Below are 20,017 nucleotides of genomic sequence, written 5' to 3'. Positions count from 1 at the left end.
CCGAGCTGACAATTTGCCCCATATTTTCTCAATAAGATATAATGCTCTAGCTTTAACAAAAATAAAAGTTCTTACAAATTATTTTTTTTAAAAATTAACAAGCTTTCCTCTACTTACATAAGAACTACCATGTAATGGGATCACCCAGATGCCAAGACAGAAATTTTAACATCTGCTCATAATGAATTTCAGTTAGAAATAAAGGAAAAACTTCAAAGCAGCCTTCTCTCCCTGTGGCTAAGACATACATTTTCTTATTTAGTTTCATCACTGGCTCTGTACATTCTTATGCAATTACATTTCATTGTTCCATTCTCAAAGCATGACGGGTCCAATGGGGGATGGCCCCAAATGACCTTGAACAGAGAAGCTTGCATTGCATCTCCACGCAGTTACACGCCATTTGTTGTCATCTTTGTTTCCCAAGCCCAAACTGCTCTGCTTCATTTCTCCCTCCTCTTCCTCAGGGTCCCTTACTGATGTCATGGAATCAAAGAGTTGGAGTGGGCCTTTGAAGGCCATCTAGTTCAACCATGTGCTTGATGTAGGAAAACCACAGCTAGTACATCTCCAAAGAATGGTTGTCCCACATTTCCTTCAAGATCTCCATTGAAGGAGAACCTTCAAAGTAACTGATTCCATTGCCGAACTGCTCGTAATGTCAAACCTCAAGTGTGTGGTTCAGTTTCAAAAGGAGACATTTGTTCCTTATTATGGTCCCAATTTTGTGAACTCCCTTCCCGTTTAAGTCAGACAGGGTCACTCCCTGTTGAATGTCAGGTGCTTACTGAAGACTTGTTTTATTCCAGAAGGCCTTTATCAGAATTCTGATTTTATAGTCTTGATTAAATTTAAACTCAGTTTTAGTCTCCTGTCATAGCTTAGATATTACTGTGATTTAAGAAGTATACAAATTGTTTAAATAAATAAAAAAGACATTTCAGCTAATGTTGAACCAAAATATATCCTCCTGTAACCTAAGACCATTACGTCTATTCCTGTGTGACGTCATTCAGGGATTTGAAGAGTGTTGTCATGTTTCTCCTCATTCTTTTTCTTCTCCAACTTAAGAATACCCAGGTCCTTCCATGTTTCCTCATACGCTTCCCCTTCCCCCCATACCTCTATATTTGTTGTCTCCCTCTGAACTCATTCCTGTTTTAGCGTAATGCTCAGAACTGGACACAGTACTCCATATGAAGTCTGACTACCACAGAACGAAGTGGAACTACTACTGCCTATGATTTTGAAGTAGCATGATTCAATGTAGCCAAAATCATATTAGCCTTTTTGTAGCTGTTGTCATACTACTAACACACATTCTACCTTGTGCATTTGCTATCTCATGCATAATTTTGCTTTTGACTCTGCTGAACTACATTTTGTTAGTCCTGGCCCAGTCTTCCATTCTATCAAGGCCATTTTGAATATTATTCATTTCTTCTGATGTATTAACTATATTTTTCAATGATTATTTTATAATGATTTATCCACCCCTTCATTTAAGCCACTGAGACAATACCACTCCTGCCTACCCTGGTGGTGTCAGACCCTTGCTGCCACACCCTGTCCAGTCAGCTGTTCTGATCAATCTATAACAATGTCAGTACGTCCACATTTTTGTCACTAAACTGTTCATCACTGTATTAATTAGATCAAAGCATGCCATCTTCAGCCAGCATTAACCTCTGCACCCTCATCTATACCCCCCAGCATCTACATTCTATAAGATACAGCCTAGTGAGTAAACCCCTCCAAAAACATCTCGCTTTGAGGACTAGATTTTATTTTATTTCATTGTCTAATAAAGACAATATTACATTTTGTGAGAATTGGCTCAAGGCTGTCAATCTATGTGTAACTGCAATTGTCAATAGCACCTCCATTTCTCTATTCTTTGCAGGATTTAAAAGTGAGAAGCTTTATGTTTGTTTAAATAAATTTATATTCAACTCTCTTCCAAGAGCTTAGGTGGATTGCAGGGAATGAAAACAATGTACTAGAAATTTTGCATATGCTTCACTATCTGGACAGTACACTACAGTGTAAAATATGTTGCTACCTTTGACAAGCATGTACAAGCATGCACACAAATGGGTTATGTGCCAAAAATGAACAGATTTGGGTCTATTTTATGTTTGTTTTTGTTCTGGTATAATTGTTGAGAATTCTGGACAGAAAATTACATCGTTTGCCCAATACTTGGCTTGCATTCTATATAGGATGGGTCGTTATGCACCTGTAAGTATGTGGTATCCTTGGCTTCCAAAGCAAATTCATTAATGTTTAAAGGAGGAAACTCATAGCTGTTGAAGCATAACAGTTTGCAGTGCGCAATAAAAAAGCAACTTGGGAAGAACTTAGAACTTTCTGGGTTTCATTATCCAGCTGTACATTTTGATCTTTAATAAGAAACACAAGCTGGTTTGCAGTGTTTCACAAGCTCTTACTTTAAACTACAATTTTGTTTATACTTAAACTTAAATTTGGAAGATGGATTCTATTATTTGACCAACTCACTTGCCTGTAATTGTCAGTTTGAGCATACCAGTCAAAAACAAGGGCCAGTTTCAACTTTGCAACTTTATAACACGAAGAAAGACAACAGCTGACCAGTACAGCACATGTTGTGCATGTACAGTCATATCTCATGTTACATCCGCTTCAGGTTGTGTGTTTTCGTCTTGCGTCCTGCGGCAACCCGGAAGTACTGGAATGGGTTACTTCTGTGTTTTGCCGCTCGCACATGCGCAGAAGCACTAAATCGCGCTGCCCGCCTGTGCAGACATGGCGCTTCGAGTTGAGGGCTTTTCACGTTACGGGCGGGCCTCTGGAATGGATCACGTCCATAACACAAGTTACCACTGTAAAAGGTCTCAGGTTCAATGCTTGCATCTCCGGATAGGTATGGGGGGAAACTACTGGAGAACCACTATGAGTCATTGTAGAAAATACCAAACTTGGTGTATGGGCGGTATTACTTGCTGGTATGAGACAGCTTCCTATATTGCTAAGCAGGTTCATACCAATGTATGAGACCAGTAGCACTGTGCACCTACAAACTGGTAAAGGTACAGAAAAGGCAAGTATCTGGGATCACCCAAGGATGTAATCTGGCGAAGCCAACAAGTGATTTTCAGTTGATTTCGAACAACGTGGGGTTTTGCACAGGGGTTTGCAAGTGCCACCAAACAGATTGGTGATGCCTGCAAACCCAGCTGCCTCTGTCTACATGGTTTGAAATCAACCCTTGCAGGCAAAGAACAGCTGGCTAGTGGTGCTTGCAAATCTCACTTTTTGGCAGGTTACAAGCTCCCAAATGGAAACAATCCCAGCAGGGCTTACATGTGGTGCCAAACGCAAAAGGCACCAAATGCAAGCCCTATTTGCCAAGGAACAATTAGGAGTCTGCTTTAAGGTTCCCAACTGTTTCTTTGCAGCTGCATTTTTACCAGGTGTGGGGCAGATGTGCGTGGCTTGGGGGAAATGACCTTGCAGGTCAAATTATGATCCTTGTCATACCTAATTAGGCCCATGGGCTGAAGATTCCCCACCACTGCTGTATACAGTGGAGCCAATCCATCCATGGGTTAGAAAATTATCAGTAATTGGAGATGAGATGATGGACCACTGTCAGGAGTATATACTGGAAGTGACAAAGATAACAATAGGGCTGCCAGAAGGAAGGAAAAGGAAAGTCAAGCATATGAGTTCAAGAGAAGAGGTTAGATGGTAATGGGAAAGAGGGCAACACACAGGCCACACTGATATCAGGGATGAATAGAAAACAGTGCATGTAGATATACACTACTGGTATATTTACAATAGAAAGGTAGATTACTGCATGATCATGTGAAAAACAGTTAAGAGAGGGACTGTGATAGTTCTTCGATGTGCTGTTAAAACTAGTAAATGATCATGTATTCTTACCAGGGGAGGACAAAAGGTACGAGTGGAATCTACTGCGGATGATCTGCAGATGATCTCTTGGATGATCTGCTGAAAATTTGAAAGGATTTCCAACTCCCCAGTCCAAACTAACAAAAGCAACAACAAAAAGATCTCCTTCGAGAAATCGAGAAATGGGCCGGAAATCAGGAATAATAATAATAATAATAATTATTATTATTATTATTATTATTATTTCCTTATTATTCATTATTATAATTATTATTTCCCTAAGTTGTGTACAGATAAACCACTGATACAAGTGAAGAACGAAGTAAGCATACAGGATTAATAAATGTAACAATGGCTATCCAGTATCAATAAACCAGAGAACAACAAATAGTGTTAAAGCATTATGCACTTAGTTCTGGTCCTGATAACATCCCTGAGCTGAGAATGTGGTCAGGGGCAACCTGTTCATTAATTCTAAGATTATTCCACCCCGAGCCACTATTTTGCACCAAGCTCCAGCTGGCAGACCTTGGAGTTATAGTAGAAAAACAAAGAAGATTCTGCAAGCCAGAAGTCTGCCTATTCCTCATTTATAGAATAATAGGGTTTTTATAAATAGCTTCTTTTCTTATTAAAGGGGGGAAGAAATACCATTTTGACTGTTTTATGCCACAATAGATCAGATGGGCACCGATGCACATAAGTACCCTCAATGCACACACAAGGAATTATACAACTTCAGTTGTCTTTGAGGCATCTGAATTCTGTTGTGGTATCACAAGAAGCTCTTTCTTCTTTTTTATTTTCATTACAGCACAGGACAAAAAATTATTTTGACATCACAAAGGGGAAAGAATACTGTTTCCGATGCCATTCTGATACTTTATATTATCCTTCCTTGTACCAAAGTGCAAGAATTGTTGGTGACAGGATGACAGAAAATATATGTCAACGGAGAAAAAGCTCTCCACCATTCCTAATGAAATTTGAAACAGCCAGCACAATAGATTAACAATTTAGGGTCTGACATAAAGCACACTAAAAACCCAGCACCATTTGGATTTCCAAAAATGTGTGTTTTATATACAAAATATTCCTAAATCCTATTCAAGGACAGCCTGACCGCTGCCCCCCAAGTCTAGTTACTATGCTAACAGTTTTGTGTCAAAGAAAGACTGACAAAAGGTACTAAAAAAGCTTTTACTTACAAGAATGCAGTGCAGCTCAATCTTTTTTGTTTTTAAGGTGCAATGATTTCAGCATCTAAAATGTAACTTCAGGCACTCTGAAAAGAAACAGGTTAAAATCTCTTTCAGTTATAATTGCTATTTCAGATTTAATTAAAAATTAAACTTTCATAATGTTTCACCATCCAAAGCAATGCATTATCAGTCAAGCATAGCTTCTTTTTCTTCTTCTTTTTTTAGTTAGAAAAGCTCTTTCCAGAGTAGTTTGTAATGAAGAAAGGAAATAAAGAAGGCAATTCAGAACAGAAAAATACAGCTCTACATTAAAGGATTCCAAATAGCGTGGCAAAAAAGGGAGAAAAAAATTATCCTGCACCTTTATATCAACAATCTAACTTATTAAAAGAATCAGGCATAACAATTAAAAAAAGACAGATGAAATTACATACCTATGATTGTGGGAGGAATGAGCAATAAAAAGCAAAACAAAACTAGGGACATTTTAGGACGAAACTATAATAAAAGAGAGTTTGCACTTTTAAATAGTGCCAGGCAACACAAACAAAATCTTCAAGCTTTATAGATTTGCTGCTGACTTCATTGTTTATGTGGATTACACCCACAATCAAATTTTTTAAAAGACTGCTCTATAGAATCTTTAAATTTCAAACTGTTGCATAGAAATGAAAAATATGTTGAATAGTCTACTATTTTTGTTCAAAACAACTGGTTGTAAATCTCACTTTTTATGCAAAATTATAGAATAGTTCTTCAAGAGAATGGGAGAAGCAGCAGCAACTTTTTAGGGTTTGGGTTTTCTAACCACAGGAATGGATAACATAGTTTCAAATGTGCACAACTGGAATGGTAGTGTTAAAAATATCAGCGATTATTATACTATAAACAAAAATAAATATAAATATAGAAATAGTAGGATTCCATGGTTTTTATATGTCTGTAAGAAAAATACATAAAAAAACCAAGCAAAACATAGAAGGGAAAGAATATAAAATAAGAAATAAAGTCCAAACTGTTACAATATGTTAACTAGATTCTTACTATCTGTAATTCAACAACAACAAAACATGGCAGAAGACATTTACAAATATTTCTAAACAAAGATGCTTCCTACATAAGCATCACCACCAGACATTATAGGGAGCCAATTCACACAACCACAATTCTGTGGGGGTACACAGGGTGGCTTGATAATGTTCCTGGTGAAGTGGTCATGAGATTACACATTTATGTCCAGAGTTTCCAATGGGTACATTCATTTTCTGGTCTACAGAAAAAGAAATAAAGTTACTGGTGAAGCACTAAAATGTGGGTAATGTACATTTACAGTTTCCTTAAACACACAAAGACAGCCCTCATACAGTCAACCACATGTCGCCACAAACCCAGAGTCACATGAATCTAAAAATTACAGCATTTAAGGCTGAAATCTTGCATGCAATCATGTGCATATTGACTTCAGAGAAATGTAAACTGGTGCAGCTGGGTATAGGAATGAACTGAAATTGGTTTTCGTATACTAACTGTCCACAATGAAAGTCTGTTACGCCAATCCTGCATTTTGTTTAATAATTATTGGCAATGCAGTTGCAACTGGAAAAAGAAAAAGAAAGGAAAAGGGGGGAAAAACATTATCTTTTATGTTGCTGACTTAGGATGTAACAGGCACTAGTAAAGAAGCTTGGGGATTATATAGGGATTGCTTGTTGTAAGTATTTTCATGTTTAATTTTTTTAAAAAAAGCAGCTCAGGAGTATAGTGTTAATTTCATGATCAGCTCTTAAAGCTCCCTATAAGACACATATAATAAGAAATTTCACCCAAAAAGTATCTGTGAAAAATGTATGTAAATCATCAGATGCATCATTTTTTGAAAAAAAGCATTCAAAATATATCATTAGTAAATGCCAAACCAGTCGACTTTGGGGTCAGTGCTATATAAAATGATTCATGAATTACAAATTAGAATTGTTAATATTGTCCTCACCAAGTTATTCCCTAACAAAAAGAACTTGGTATCATTTGCACACAGTTTTGAATAATTAGGAACCAATGAAACTAAGAGAAGCCATTTCCCCCCCAATGCCATGGAGGCATTACATGATGGGCAAAGTCATACCACTGTAATGTAAAATGCATTTTCTATGCAATTCTATTTTCATTATTAAAACATGCTCTTTATTTGTTTCTTCCTAATAGTATTTATCAATTGTTTGGTCACACACTCTCAATTTGCATGCAGTGCTAAGCCAATCCATGACTAAGCGTAAAAATAACAATTACAGTGGTACCTCGGGTTAAGTACTTAATTTGTTCCGGAGGTCTGTTCTTAACCTGAAACTTTTCTTAACCTGAAGCACCACTTTAGCTAATGGGGCCTCCTGCTGCCGCTGCACCGCCAGAACACAATTTCTGTTCTCATCCTGAAGCAAAGTTCTTAACCTGAAGCAATATTTCTGGGTTGGCGGAGTCTGTAACCTGAAGCTTATGTAACCCGAGGTACCACTGTATGTGGTACTCACAGCAAATTTAGGGCTGCTCTGCTGCTCCCACAGCCTTGCTGATGCTGTGCTACCCAGAGCTAAGCCATGGTTTGAATAAAATTATGTCCAAACCCAGACTAATGGTTTGTCTCAATTTTATAATTAACCATCAGAGGACTAAATATCAACACAATTTATGTTCAGAGAAAGACCTCATGGATCACTTCTCAAGGTCAGAAACCTCCCCCAAAAGCTGTAGACCAGCCTTCACATCCTTCAGATTTTGTTAGATTCCAGCTCTCATCAACCCCAGCTGGTCAATCACCAGGAATGATGTGGAGTCCAGCAAGATTTTGGAGTTCCAGGCAAAGCCTCTTGTAGACTATTACCTGCAAACTTTTCCAAATATTTGACTCTGAAGATGCAATTACACAATAAGCCAGAGCTGTAATTTTGAAGGACAAAAAAGTGAAAAAGTAAACTTGTTCTGGATATCTAAAAATGCTAAGATTGATTAAAAAAAACACTGAAATTTAGCTTTAGTACTCTTTGTGATGAGTGAGTGTACCTCTGCTGTTTTCATGACATGTTGCTTTATTGTTTTAATTATTCTGGTGATTGCCAGCCACTCTTAGAGAATAATGTTGAAGGGTGGGGCACGGAGTTTTTAAATAAATAAAAAGCTCTATTCTTGTATTTGTAATTTCAATGAAGCTCAATCACATGTATTAGCTAATACTTCTTAAAATTTCTCCCATAATTCAGTAGGATATTTACACATGACTGTAACAAAGATGAAAACACCCACATGCAGTGAGACACATAGAACTGCTAAATAGAGCTAAATGCATTGGGCTCAGTTAAGTACTAATTTGTAGACTGTACCATCTTCTGCAACACACTGCTCCATTGACCAACCCAGCTCCCACTGTCAGACATTACTCATTTAATGTTATGAAGTATTTTTTTGTTTTGTTTTTTACCCCAGATAAATTCTCATCACTGAGGTATTTTTTAAAAAAATATTATTTAAGCAGTAAACATGCAAAAGGGTGTGTAGTAACAGTTAAAGTTTCCGAACTGAATGCAAGAAGACATTAACAGAGGCTATAATGCAGCCTTTAGCAACCTGCCACTCACCAGATATTTTGAACCACACCTCCTCCTCCACCAGCCATTATTGATGGGAGGTGTGGGGGGAAACACCTGGAGGGGGACAGCTTATAAAAGACTACTATAATGTATATTTAATGGTTGCTTTTAGATTTTCGAGATATTAAGATTGTAATAAGGAGCTGTTCATAAAGTCCATTGCGATGCAGCACAGTAACAAGAAACCTTAAGTTTAATGGCTGCATAAAAGGAACTGGACTTGGGCTGTGAAATATCCTAAGCCACTCTTACAGCTGTTGATGAGGTAGAATCGAGCAATCCTACAATTCTACGATTCTATGATTCTTCACAATGCCTCTTTGACAGTTTCCTCGTACACAGGGTGATGACGATAATCAAGTTGGCTGCAGAGAAGCTATAATATTCCCTATTCCAACTGTTTTCTTGCACAAGCTGTCCCTAGATCCTGTTTATGTTCCCAAAGAACAGGAACAGTTGACAGCATGCAGCTTTTGAGAGGCCTTGCCCAAATAATTCTTTTGCTAAAGATATAAATTCTTTGTATGGCAGAAATGAAACGGAAATTCTGAGAGCTTCAATACATTTCATGAGTTTTCCTTATAATCTTCACATTGTCACAACATAGAAAGCATTAGGATTTGTTTTTCATAATGCCGTGATCTTTACAATCCCGTTTCTCATACTGAATGGTATTGTCTCCCGTGCCTCAAATTACCACCAATGCATAAAATAATAATACCAGTTGATAAACAGGGTTCCACCATAAAATCATAGCAGCACCTTTACATTTGTTCTGCTACAACACAAATAAATATTTCAGTGTGATCGGTGTTGTACATTAGTGAGAAACTGGGTGGATAAAGGAAATGTGCCGGACATAAATTGTTTGGATTCCAGCAGAGGCTTTCACACAGTCCCAACAAAGGAAGTGCATAAAGATAATAATAAAATTATTTAGATGAAAATTGTCATGACAGGATGAAAATTAATAGTGTTACTGGAAAACCAAGGAAATATGTAATTGGGAATGATTATTAATAATTATTGACATAACAGGTGAAGAAATGCATTGTCACTCTTGAAAACTGGTACAATGTTCTTCAAACTGAACATTTTTACAAATCATGAAAGAAAAACCAAGGCGATGAAAGGCATAACTAAAACAATGCAAAGAAGAAAATTATATTTCATGAAAACTCAAAAAGCAGGGCGGGGAGCTGTGAAATTCAATACTGTAATAAGCAACCTGAGCTATTGCTGGAGGCAGAAAACTGGACTACATGGAGCTTTGGTTTGATCCATGAAAACATTTCTTATGTTCTTGAGCAAATTCTACCATTTGCCAGCAATGAATAAAGGGGCACCTCCCTCACCTCCACCAATATCCTAACAAAAAACTTCCTTAATATTAAAGAAAACTGTCAGGAATTCATTTTCACTGAATTATTCACTCGGTGGTCTTGGTCTTCCATTCAACATACTTGCATGTTTCAAAGTGATGAGCACGTGGAGACAAAACATGGTTCATTTTATATATATATAGAGAGAGAGAGAGGGAAAGCAGCCTTTCCCAACCTAGTGATCTCCAGATGTTTTGAAGCGCAACCTACAGTAGCCCCAACCAGTATGGCTCTAATTCCAAAACATATGGAACGACACATGTTGGACAAGGCTGGGTAAACCATACAGCAACTTTCCTCAACTTCATGCCTTCCTGATGCATTAGACTATAAGTCCCATAATCCCTGACCATAAACCATGCTGTCTGGGCCTATAGTCCAAAACATATGAAGGGCAACATATTGGAGAATGCTGCTACAGGGACTACCATACAAGAAAGTAATGCAAACTAGCATTGGTTAACAAGGGGGTGTGATAACGTTCTGCTTGGAAGAAACTTACTTCTTTGAAGAAAGTTTGCAAGGCAATTGAAAAGAAAACTGATACTGCATGACTTTGTCCACTTTTCCAGCTCTATGATTTGACAAATAAGACAAGCAACCGCTGATGATAATGGTATCTAACCACTATCACTGCTAAAATGGTTGACCACGTGAACTCTCTCTGAGCTGCTTAGCAGGACAGTGGGATATAAATATAATAAATAAATGTTGTACCCTTCCTCTCGACAAAATCAATTAAAAAACAAACAACTAAAACTATTTAATATACTAATAGTATTCACAGCTGTTGCAACACCTTTTGCACAAACTGTGCTAGCACTACAATTTGAGTCCCCCTTGAGCACAGCACCCTCAGTGGGGACCCCTGACCTGGAAGAGGCAGAATATGCAAAATGAGAATGCTCTTAGGTTGCATCAGACTTTTTGGATAATCTTTGGATTATAGAAGTAGAAGTGTTACCACTTGTTAGGCCAGAGGACTCTGTTGGTTTTGGAGTCCTTGCAAATGCCAAATTTGCCATCCATCCCGGGAGTCAACCTTAGTATAGTTGTAGCAAAGTGTCCAACTCCTGAAATTTCCCCAAAAGATCACCTCCTAACATAACTTTGACCCCTGATAATGCTTTGGAAATATTTGATTCAGTGATGCACAATGGGGAAAATCAGGGATGGAACCTGAGCCAGTGTGGTGTAGTGGTTAAGAGACTTGTAATCTGGGGAACCGGGTTCGCGTCTCCGCTCCTCCACATGCAGCTGCTGGGTGACCTTGGGCCAGTCACACTTCTCTGAAGTCTCTCAGCCCCACTCACCTCACAGAGTGTTTGTTGTGGGGGAGGAAGGGAAAGGAGATTGTGAGCCGCTTTGAGACTCCTTCGGGTAGCGATAAAGCGGGATATCAAATCCAAACCCTTCTTAATTCTGAATGTTGCCAGAGCCCACCCATTCCTGTGTCATGTCATTGTAGTACATTAAGTTAGTGCTCTGCCCAATATAACTCTTAATTTTATTAACTTAAAAAGTACACCTAAGCTGAAAACAGGTCTGAGAAAGTGATGATGCAGGCTTAATTGATGATATGCTCAGATTAAAAAAAGAGGCAGTTGCTATCTCAGAAATAATTAGGATGAATAAATAATTCACATAATACATTTCCCATTCATATGACTAGCCTTTATCTTCTTTACGCACATGTCTGCATAGAGAACCTTATTCCGGAAACCAGACAATCCTGGAATTTTTTTTCATATCATGGTGCATTCCTTACCTCCTCTGGGCAACAATGTAGTGGGAATTGCTGAAGACATATCCATCATCATCTAATTCACATTTTACATTTGCTAATAGGGATGTGTTCTTAGAATTAGTTAGAGTGTCAGTGTGTGTGTGTGTGTGTGTGTTTGTGTGTGTGTGGTGTCAGAACTTGCACAAACTCAGTTCTGGCACCTTCCAGGTGGGCACCATTGCCATTCTTAGAGTATGAGGAAGTTGTTCATGGTAAGTTCCAGAGAAAGAAAGAAAGAAAGAAAGAAAGAAAGAAAGAAAGAAAGAAAGAAAGAAAGATAGAAAGAAAGAATTGGCCCAAAGAATAAATCTTCTAAATAACCACCACTAAATAGCTAAACAAAACAGAAGAAAATAACTTTGGGAGATCTTAAGGAACTTGCAGAGAGGGGTTCTATCTTGAGGTGCAGCTGAGACCCAAGTAAACTCAGATGAAGCAGCCCATTAGAGGCAATTAATAGTTCCCTTCTGGAAACTGTCACAATTGCCCAGAATATTACCGCTATAATCCAAAACTATGAGTTAAACTTACTCTTCTGCACAGAATAGCAGCACCCAAATTAAAAGTTAATGTCTCTCAATTCCACACTGAAATGTGATCTCTTAAATTTTATTCCAGTCAACTTCTGAGCAGCTATCAAATCTCATGTTTTGATTCTGCAATATGCAGAATCATTTATAATCGCTCATGCTTAAATTGACATGAAGATTTTTTAACAAATAGAAAAATTAATCACAGAAAGGAAAGAATGTTTTGTATGATACTGCATTCAAAATTTGGTAGTCGTACTTCACGGCTACTGTCTTGAGTAAACACCTCCAATCCTACCATCACTCCGTTTTTTAAAAAAATCGCATAAAGATCACAGTTAATCCAAGTAAAAGGTAAAGGCAAAGGGACCCCTGACCATTAGGTCCAGTCGTGGCCGACTCAGGGATTGCGGCGCTCATCTTGCTTTATTGGCCAAGGGAGCCGACATACAGCTTCTGGGTCATGTGGCCAGCATGACTAAGCCGCTTCTGGAGAACCAGAGCAGCGCAGGGAAATGCCATTTACCTTCCCACTGGAGTGGTACCTATTTATCTACTTGCACTTTGAGGTGCTTTCGAACTGCTAGGTGGGCAGGAGCAGGGACCGAGCAACGGGAGCTCACCCCGTCGCGGGGATTCGAACCACCGACCTTCTGATCGGCAAGTCCTAGGCTCTGTGGTTTAACCCACAGCACCACCCGCGTCCATGTTAATCCAAGTATTTCCATGTGAATCTTGCTTTAAGTACATCACCAGAACATGGCTGCATTTCAGCAAGCTAGTACAGAAGTCATATTATATCTAATGACTTCTATGGTGTGCCCCTCCCAATTTTTTCTCACTATGTCTTAAATCTTCTTGATCTTTATGAAGCGCACTTGTAGATCAAACCAAGTAGTTCATTTAGTTCAGCAGTCTGTTTTAAAAGTGGTTAACCTGATGCCTGGTAAGGCAACTCCCAAGAGATGATGATCACAGTATTCATAGATATACAGATCGACAGATCCCAGTATTCACAGGTATACAGCCTCTGGACTTGGGTTTTTATATCTTTAAATATTGACAGCCTGCCTCAATGGGCATCACAATGGTTTTCCATGTCAAATCAATTGCAAAATTTCAAACTATCTCGTATTACCTCTACCTTTGAAAAACAGTTCTTTACGAAGTACTGCCGTGTTGTTTGGCCCCTGACCCTCACAGGGACAAATTTAGATCTCGCTCTCAAAACACTGTATTTAAAAATGCTTCTTTCATTGGTGAGCTGCAGGAGGAAAGTTATTTCTCTTTGCTCTAAACCACATGCTGCCCAGAAGGAGGAAGTTCCACACAGTAAATGTATACAGAACAGTTTCCTACCTCTGTGTGCTGTAGAAAATCCCACTGTGTTAAGTAGGGTTCTGCTAAGGCCACTAAAACATATTAGCCTATTAAACTCTCTGTTTCTTTATTGTTCTCCAAATGCTAATGAAATGTTCCAGTACAGTGTTTATAGTAGAGTACTTTAGAAAAGCAATATGCTAAAAACGTTTCTCTTAAAGTGACAGCATTTCAAAAGAGAGGTTTCCACAAAGCAACAGACAGGCATTTGCTGCTCTGCTGCTAAGCCTCCAAATTTACAGTTACTATCCAATGCAAGCTCTCTGGTTTGGGACCAAGTCACTTTTTGGTTAGCATAGTGTTATAAGAAGTCGAAGGTCTCAAATATAGAATAAATATTCATAAATGCACACACATATAAGTATATAAACCATGTGTCTGAAATAGTACAACAGAGCAATCCTGAAGCCATTTTGACTCTCCCAGTGACCTCAAATGTTCTTCTGCAGTAAGGGAAGCAAATGAGAAAAGCTTTCCCATTATCTTTTCACTTACAAATCCTTCAAATCCTGTATTAAAGATGTATTTGTGTATGAATAGGGTGAGCCTGTGACCTGGATTCAGAAAGTATTTATCATCACAAAAGAATGGCTAGGCTGCCCAGGTAATGCAATCAGGGATCATTATCAGGTATCATGGCAGACAGAATTTCTCCTATGATGTATGTATGATGCTTTTAGGGTAGTCTTTGGCTAAGGGGTTGGGCAATGTCAAAAGTCTTTAAAGGTTCCTGCACACTTTTGTTTTGGGTCTCTCCCTCCTTGCAAAGAGGGGAGGGAACTCTGTTGCAACAGAAAAATAAATATCTACCTTGCTTTCCACTGGATCCTGCCTCCATCCATTCTTCTCTGACTGATCATGGACTTAGAAGACTCAAAGTCCCACAGGAGTTTGGCAGCAAAAGCCAAACTCCAATTTTTACATCAATAGTAACTATTGTAGTATTGCCCTATAAAACACATAGTGGATATGAAGCAGACAACAGTCTACAAAGAAATTTTAGTACTACTTTGAAGATGCTTAATGTATAATATCATTATGTAGATAAAGGGATGCCATAAGCAGTTATGAAATAACTATAGCCCAGCTGCTGCTTCTTTTGTGATCACTTGTAGCCGAGTAAGATTGTCTTCCATAAACACGGTTTTAACAATGAGTCCGTAAGTGACCATGGAGGCCAATTCTGGATCCACACGTCCTTCCACAGTGGGGACATTAGTTTCCGGGCGGGAGTTGATCATGGTGTGGATTTGCCAAGCGTGCCTTCCTCCTAGCACGTTTCTCCCTTGCGTCCTGAGTTCAAGTGTCTTTAATGCCCATGACACCTTTGGTAAAGGCTGTTCTCCAACTGGAGTGCTCGCAGGACAGTGTTTCCCAGTTGTCAGTGTTTATACTACTTTTTTTTTTAGTTTTGCCTTGAGACAGTCTTTAAACCTCTTTTGTTGACCACCAGCATTACGCTTTCCATTTTTAAGTTCGGAATAGAGTAGTTGCTTTGGAAGACAATCATCAGGCATCCATACAACATGACCAGTCCAATGAAGTTGATGTTGAAGAATCATTTCTTCAACACTGGTGATCTTTGCTTTTTCCAGTACACTGATATTTGTTCGCCTGTCTTCCCAAGTGATGTGTAAAAATTTTCAGAGACACAGTTGATGGAATATTTCGAGGAGTTGGAGATGGCGTTTTATAAGTGGTCCATGTTTCACAAGCATATAGTAAGGTTGGTAGCTGTGATGGGATAATGAGCTGCTTGTGCGCAAAAGCTTGATCCCTCTGGGGTTTGGCTGGTCATCCAAACCGATGCACTAACGGAGCCCCCAAAGCATGACTCCGTCAGTCGCTGGTAGAATCTGACAGTGGGCGTCTACGGAATTTACGCCAACATAAAAGCTGTTTGACAGACATGCGCTTTCGTGACTCTCTGCGTGACAGTTTCCGGCGAAGGGTGGGCGTTCCCAACGGGGGTCCCGTTACCTCTCCACTACTCTCACTGGAAGCATCCCAGAGCCTCCCCTCCGCTGTGACTCCTGCACTCCCCCTGCTGGTTCCCTCTTCTGCTGCAGATTCTCTCCTATTCTCCTGGAGCCTGTCCACCACCTGTCTCTCCGATGGCAGTTCCCTGACATCCACCTCCCCCCCAGGGCCCCCTTCACCCCCTCCCGCCTCCTCTCCCACTGGCGGTGAGGGCGGAAAGCCCCTGAAGGAACTCTCCTCGTCGTCCGAGGATTCTAACACTTCCAGCCACGGCGTACCGTCTTCCTCTTCTTCGTCGGAGTCGGCTTCTTCACCCACCCCTGACTCTGGGAACCCTTCAAACTCCCCTTCCTCATCGGTGGTCCCAAAGTGTTCCCTTCTAAATCGAGCCACGGGTTGCGGTTTTCTTGGGAAACGCTGATGAAATGTTTCTATTAAAACCTCGTCATTGACTACCTCTGCTGGTACCCAAGTGTTTTCCGACTCTGCTTCCCCCTCCCATTCTACCAGATATTCCACCTGATTCCCCTTCCACCTGGAATCAATGATTCCTGCCACGTTCATGTCGCGCTCTCTCTCTTCTATCACGGGCGTTTGGGTGGCCTCTCTCTCACGCTCCCCCCACTCACGTCCCTCTCGGTACGGCGACAGTAATGACCTGTGAAATACTGGGTGTAATTTCATGTGACTGGGCAGCCTGAGTTTGAATGCCACTGGGTTGACCTGCTGTGTGACCTCAAAGGGTCCCAATCTTTTGGGCCTCAATTTCTTACTCCCGCCCTTGAACGGTAGCCCTTGGGTGGACAACCACACCCGGTCCCCCACCCTTATAGTTTCACCCTCCCTCCTATTTCTGTCTGCTTGCTTCTTATATTCTTCCTTGGCTTTCTCTAAGTTAAGTTGAAGCTGACGGTGGATCGCCTCCATCTCTTCAAAAAAATATTCCGCCGCCGGCACGCTCCACCTCTCCCCTCCCTATCCTGGGAATGCCCGGGGGTGACACCCATAATTTGCCAGGAAGGGACTCATCCCTGTGGACACGTTCTCCGCGTTGTTGTAGGCAAATTCTGCTAGAGGTAACTTATCCACCCAATCATTTTCTCTGTCTTTTACATAACACCTCAGGTATTGTTGTAAAACCCCATTTGCCCTTTCCGCTTGCCCATTGGTTTCTGGGTGCCGGGCAGTTGAGAAATTGAGTTCTACGTGCAGTAAGCTCATAAGTTTCCTCCAGAACCTGGAAGTAAATTGTTTCCCTCTGTCGCTCAAAACCCTCAAGGGGGCGCCATGCAACTTAAAAATATGTTCTACAAACAACTTGGCGGTTTCCTCCGCTGTGACTGCATGTGAACAGGCTATAAAATGACACATCTTGGTTAATTGATCTACCACCACCATGACAGCTGTTTTGCCTTTGGATTTTGGAAGGTCCGTCATAAAATCTATGGATACTGCCTCCCATGGCCTTTCGGGCGTGGGTAAGGGTTGTAATAGCCCCGCTGGCGCCACCCTCTCTCCTTTCGCTCGCTGGCACCTGTCGCAACCCCTGACATATTCCCGTACGTCCTCCCTCACCTTGGGCCACCAAAACTCCCTGGTAACCAACCACATGGTTTTGTGCTGTCCAAAATGTCCCGCTGTGGGGCTGTCATGCAACTGCTTGAGTACTCTGCCCCTCAGTTCCCCGTCGGGTATGTACAGTGCCCCTTTGTAATACAACGCCCCGTTCTTTTCTTCGAACCCCCCTGTGTTCTCCTCTGTCCTCCGGAGCTCTCTGAGTTTCTCTTGGGCGTATTCATCGTTCTCCGTACCCTCTATCAGTTCCCTCTGCCCCACCAATGCCGCCCCACACACCCAGCGGTCTTCAGGGATTACATGCCTTGCCTCAGGCGCTCCCTCCCCCTCTAAGTACTCAGGTTTCCTGGAAAGAGCGTCCGCCCTCACGTTCTCGGAGCCGGGCACGTAACGAATCTCAAAGTGGAATTTGGAGAACTCCTGGGCCCATCTCACTTGTCTCTGGTTCAGCACTCGGGCTGTTCTCCAGTATTCCAGATTTTTGTGGTCAGTTCGGACTTGAACCTTGTGCTGCGCCCCAATCAGTAAGTGCCGCCATTTCCGGAATGCTTCACGAATGGCGAGCAGTTCTCGGTCGTACACTGTGTAGTTCCTCTCGGATTTGTTCAACTTCCGCGAGAAGAATGCACACGGTCTCCATTCAGACGTATCTTTTCCCGGCTGGAGAAGAACGGCCCCCACCGCTCGGTCTGACGCGTCAGTCTCCACTCTCATTGGTTGTTGTAGATCCACGTGCAAAAGTTGCTCTTCCGACGCAAACGCCTGCTTTAAGCGTTCGAACGCCCTCTGCGCTTCTCCCGTCCAAACAAATTTCTTTTTGCTACTAAGACAATCCGTGATGGGCGCTGTTAAATGGGCAAAGTTTTTGATGAACTTCCTATAGAAGTTTCCGAAGCCCAGGAACCTTTGCACGTCCTTCTTGGTCTTTGGTGTTTTCCATTCCAGTACTGCTTGAACCTTGCTGGGATCCATGGCCAATCCCTTGTCAGACAACCGGTACCCCAGGAATTCCACCTCCTTGGTATGAAACTGACACTTCTCCAGTTTCACCCACAGCCGGTTTTCTCGCAGCTTGCTCAGTACCTCTCTTACATCTCGCACATGCTGCTCCTCGTTGTCTGAGTACACCAGGACGTCATCTAAGAACGCTACGCAGTTCTTGTAGAGCAGTGGCCCCAGGACGTGATTCATGAATGATTGAAAACAGGCGGAGCCCGCTTGTAATCCGAAAGGCATGACCAAGTACTCAAAGGCCCCCAAGGGGGTGAACATAGTGGTCTTCCACTCATCCCCCTTTCTCACACGTATCAAGTTATATGCCCCCCTAAGGTCCAGCTTGGTAAAAATTTTCCCTTTTCTCACCCATGTTAGAATGTCATCAATTCTGGGCATAGGGAAAGTCACTGGTTCTGACACTGCATTTAGGGCCCTGAAATCACATACAAGCCTGGGCTTGCCCGTGTTTTTTTTGTCCACAAAGAACACTGGGCTGCCCCCCACCGCTCGTGACTCTCTGATGAAACCTCGCTTGAGATTCTTGTCAATGAACTCCCTTAACTCCTGCATCTCACTGTCTGACATTGCATACAGCTTGCCCACTGGCAATTGTGCTCCTGGGAGTAAGGTAATTTGACAATCAAAGGGTCTGTGCGGGGGCAGCTTATCTGCTTCTTTTTCGCTGAATACGTCAATCAAGTCAGCGTATTGTGGTGGCACCCTCCCCTTGTCCATCATTTCCATCCCTGCTAGAGTGGCCCTGGCGCCTGCCTGAGCCTCTCCCTCCTTGCAGTGTTCTAGGCAATGTGCTGATCCAAAGGAAACCACTCTCTGATGCCAGCCTACTAGCGGATCGTGTAGCGCCAGCCAGCTCATACCCAAGATAATAGGAGCTCCTCCCAAGGTGGCTACGTTAAACGCTATCAGTTCGGTGTGTCGTGCCACCCTCATTATCATTGGTACAGTCTGTTGGCTCACTTCTCCTCCCAACAGCTCCCTCCCATCAATCGTGGTAACCTGCAAAGGCTTACTCAATGGGATAGTCTGTATCTGGTGTGCAGCTGCAAACTCTTTGCTCATGAAATTACATGAGCTACCTGAATCCAATAGCGCCTTTATCTTCAGTGGGTGTCCGTTTGCCAGTTCCAGCAACACCTCTATCACAAGCGCTGGTCTTGGAGGTTCCAGCGTGGGCACATTCATTACTCCCTGGCCTGGCTGCTGTGCCCTGATGTTGGCAACCAGGCGTTGGCTTTTACTTGCTCCGTGATTTCTTCTTCCTCCTTCCCCCCAACAGTTCCCGCCATCCCTTGCCATTCCTTCCTTTGCGGACAGACTCTGGCAAAGTGACCTGGCTGTTGGCAGAGATAGCATCTCTTGCCGCTCTTTCCCTCCTTCTTCCGCCCTTCACTGGTGTTTGAAACTGCGCGCGCGCGCGCTGTTCCAAGTTCCATCGGCTCTGCTGGCGGGAAAGGCTGCTCCGGAATCTCTGGAATGCGGAAGTCCTTCCAACGTTCCCCCTTTCCTTCCCGCTTTTCCATAGCTCTAGCTTCCTGGCGTGCCCCAATGGACAGCGCTGATTTAGTCAGCTGATCCATAGACTCCGCCCTAGGCGCCCGGGAAAGTTCATCTTTCACTGCCGGAGAGA

At 41.7% G+C, this 20,017-nt stretch overlaps 1 protein-coding gene across 19 annotated transcripts in view; it reads right to left on the bottom strand.

Moving 5' to 3' along the window:
- Positions 1–20,017, bottom strand: part of ZBTB20 (zinc finger and BTB domain containing 20) — a 633,941-nt gene that overhangs the window by 324,659 nt on the left and 289,265 nt on the right. For all 19 annotated transcript variants that reach the window (XM_081859693.1, XM_081859688.1, XM_081859680.1 and 16 more), the window contains one exon: positions 5,109–5,185. The gene's annotated coding sequence lies outside the window, so the exon portion shown is untranslated. The remainder of the gene's footprint in view (positions 1–5,108; positions 5,186–20,017) is intronic.

The sequence above is a fragment of the Podarcis erhardii genome (assembly GCF_964252035.2).
Source record: "Podarcis erhardii genome assembly, chromosome: 4".
Lineage (NCBI taxonomy): Eukaryota > Metazoa > Chordata > Lepidosauria > Squamata > Lacertidae > Podarcis > Podarcis erhardii.
The sequence above is the reverse complement of the archived record's forward strand: the minus strand, read 5'-3'. Positions and strand labels throughout refer to the sequence as shown.